This window comes from Scomber japonicus, chromosome 15, assembly GCF_027409825.1.
Source record: "Scomber japonicus isolate fScoJap1 chromosome 15, fScoJap1.pri, whole genome shotgun sequence".
NCBI classification, from domain to species: domain Eukaryota; kingdom Metazoa; phylum Chordata; class Actinopteri; order Scombriformes; family Scombridae; genus Scomber; species Scomber japonicus.
Window position 1 is genome coordinate 2,793,002 of NC_070592.1, and position 3,538 is coordinate 2,796,539.

The window sequence follows — 3,538 nt, forward strand, 5'->3', positions numbered from 1 at the left end:
GTGAAGTTTTACTTGCTGATATTTTTTATATTTGTGATTATTTTAATGTTTGTGTGTGTGTGTGAAGGTCATCAGTGCTTATTAAAGCAGTAACCTGAGAACCTGCTGGTGGACACCAACAGTGTCCTATTCTCAGTGGGTGTTGGGTTCTGTCAGGTCTGTCCCTTGTCTTTGATCCTGTTTGTGATTTTCATGGACAGCTTGTGGATCTCAGAATTGCTTGTCTGCTTTTTGTGGATGAAATGGTTCTGTTGGCCTCAACACATCATGACCTCCAACAAGCACTGTGACAGTTTGTAGCTGGGATGGAAATCAGAACCTCCAAATTGGAGGCCATGGTGCTCTGCCAGAAAAGGGTTGATTTCCCCCTCAGGGTTGGAAGACTGCTCTCCCAAGCAAAGGAGTTCAAATATCTCAGGTCTTATCCATAACATAGGGTAAAATGGAGTGTGAGAATAACAGGCGGATTGGTGTAGCATCAGCATGATGTGCCAGACCTTTCTGGTGAATAAAGAGCTGAGGAGCTCTCAATTTACCAGTCAATCTATGTCTACCCTATTGTGAGGACAATCATTTTCCTGCAGAGAGTGTCTGGGCTCAGCTTTAGAGATAGGCTGAGGGGTTCAGACATCTGGGGGAGGCTAGAAGTAGAGCCACTGCTCCTTTGTAGCAAAAAGAGCCAACTGAGGCGGTTTGCCTCCTGGAGGGATTATATATCTCTCCAGGTCTGGGAACACCTTGGGATCCCCCAACAGGAGCTGATGAGTGTTGCTGGGGAAACGAAATAAGAAAATGGATGAACGGACGGATGGATGACTTGATTCATACACAAAGGCATTTATATCATAATACAGTATAAATCAACCCTGTCTTTCAGAAATAATCTTCAATCTTCAGTACAACTAATTTACAACAACAAATATGTTTAGCTATAAATGTAATGCTGCTGAAATATGTTTTCTGTCAACATAATGAGAAAATGTTGTTCATTAATGTATTTGGCAAGATGCAAAAGTGTTGATGCTGAATGCCTGAGTGAAATGTTCAGAGACTATTTGCATAGTTAAGTTTTCCCACCCAAATATTTGTTCTTGCAGCACAATATCCACTAGCAGAAAGTAACTAAGATTCACCGGATCTGAGTCCAGAATTTAGTCTCTTTTAGCTCTGGTTTGAACTCCTTAGAAAAATATCTGTCTCTTTATTTCATTGCCACTGAAAGAGTAATTAGCAGGTCAAATAAACTTAATATCAACAACAGAAAGGTGATTTGTGGGAAAAGTAGAAACAGTGACGTTAAGCAAAGATACAAAAATACATCCAACAACCGAAAAGAAAAAACTGAACAGTGAGAGCTGCCAAACAAAGACAAAACCAAACCACCACATTTTGAGTGAACACAGTTAGAGACATGTTTATCAGACATATTTAAACTTTGGTGGTTTCAACACAACATCTCAGTCACGTATCTGACCATACTAGTATCAAGGTCACGTTGTCATGATGGTGAACTGTGGAAAAAACTAGTGTTGCAAATGGCATCAAGCCCCAACGACTATCAGATCAAAGCAGAAAAACAGATCATTTTCACACTAAAATCTACTTTCCTTGAAGGTATTTCAAGTCCACATGTCCAAACAAATGGCAAGAAATCTCATTCTGGCCCCTTATTAGTGCTTTTGTGTCTCTTTCATATAGCTGCACTACTGATGCCTTCTTTTGCTGTATTTTAAGTTTGTAAGCCTCAGCTGCTCTGGGGCCTCCATCAGATGTTTTCTGTCTTCAAAGACAATGATTTTTCTGCTTCCTTGTTTAGCAAATCATTCATTGCTGCTTTAACCTCTTTAAGATTCTTCAATACTGAGATATTCCCTATTTTATGTACTTTATGTACTAATTCCTTGATTTTCCTTCCAGATGATTTTGTTGTATCATTTTTGTTTTTTGTGGCATAGGTTATTATTTCACCCCTTAAGACAACCTTTGCCCCTCACCCTGGGGTCACATGGTAGAAAAAAAACTTGATGTGTAAATCATTGGTACGTCAGTATTAAACAGAGAGAAGTGGTTCACTGCTCACTGCTGTTTTGAAGTTTGGTCATTTTGAATATATTGTGTGTCCAAATTGCACCAAATTCAACATTGCACTCCCTGTCTTGCCCAGAAACGCATCCTCCCAATGTGGAGTTGTCTTGATGAACAGTTCAAGAGATACACAAAGGACATACATACAGAGATTCCTTCCTTAGTAGATAGATCAGTACACATACAAAGTCAAGTCCAGAACAGGCAGTGACAGATGTTCTCTCTCAGCCTCGTAGAGATCAGAACTGACCACAGCTTGTGTCTGAACAGGAACTCAGCTGTCTTCTAATATATGCGGCCTTCATACATGAAGCCACATTCTTAAAATATCTTCCTTTATTAGTACAAACTGAGGTTTTACTTGTCTTGTACGTGACTACTGACATACTGTGTGGGCATAGATATATACGTAGATGTCACATTGAGAGGTGATCATTGTATCATTGCCTCATTATACAAGTATATTGTATCTGCTCTTACAGATATAACACATTGAACCATCAATCAATCAATCAATCAATCAATCAATCATTTTTTATAGTATTTAATAGTAACATCTATTAAAATATAAATGCCTGTCAACATACTTCACACTTCTGTTACAATGATTTCCTATTTTTGCATAACTTTTTACAGCTTAAGTTACAAAGTTATTCAAAAGGCAGCCGATACATCATAAAATAATTGCATTATTAAAGAGGACAAGTAAAAAAACAATTTGATGATTTAAATGTAAGAAAAAAGCAAGAATAGAAAAAAAGGAGATAAAAGCAATTGAAGGAAAATTAAAAACTCAAGTAAAATCAGGAAAGACTCTCTGATTAAATGTAAGTTTTAAGAAGGGACTTAAACAGATCACTGATTCAGCCAATCGATTTCCTCGTGTAGATCATTCCAGGGCCTCTAGGGGCTCTGACTGCAAATGCTCCATCCTCTCTAGTTTCCTCTGCCTGAGGTTCCCAAAGTACATACGGGCATGTGCAGCACTACAAGATCAGAAATACAGTGTACCTGAGAGAGAGGCCATGAAGAGCCTTAAAAGTAATCATTAGGATCTTAAAGTCAGTTCTAAAACACTGGGAGCCAGAGTGAAGAGGCTGAAACAGGAGTTATGTGATCACGTCCCTTTGTTCTGGTTAAAAGCCCGGCAGCTGAGTTCTATACAGTCTGGAGTTGATCAATAGATTTTGGTTTAGACAAGTAAAAAGGCTGTTGCAGTATTTTAGATGTGATGAGATAAAAGCAGTTGTAACAGCTGTCTCCTTGTCTTCAATATTTAAGATTGATTGAGCTTTTAAAATATTTCCAAGATGATAAAAACAAGCTTGGACATGTTTTGTGGTGTGCTGCTCAAAGCTTCCTTGCAACAGGTTTGATGTGTTCGACTAGGTCACCAGCAGATGGCAGAATTTGCTTTGCTATTTCCTGAGAACCAGAGGCGGACAGAGTACAC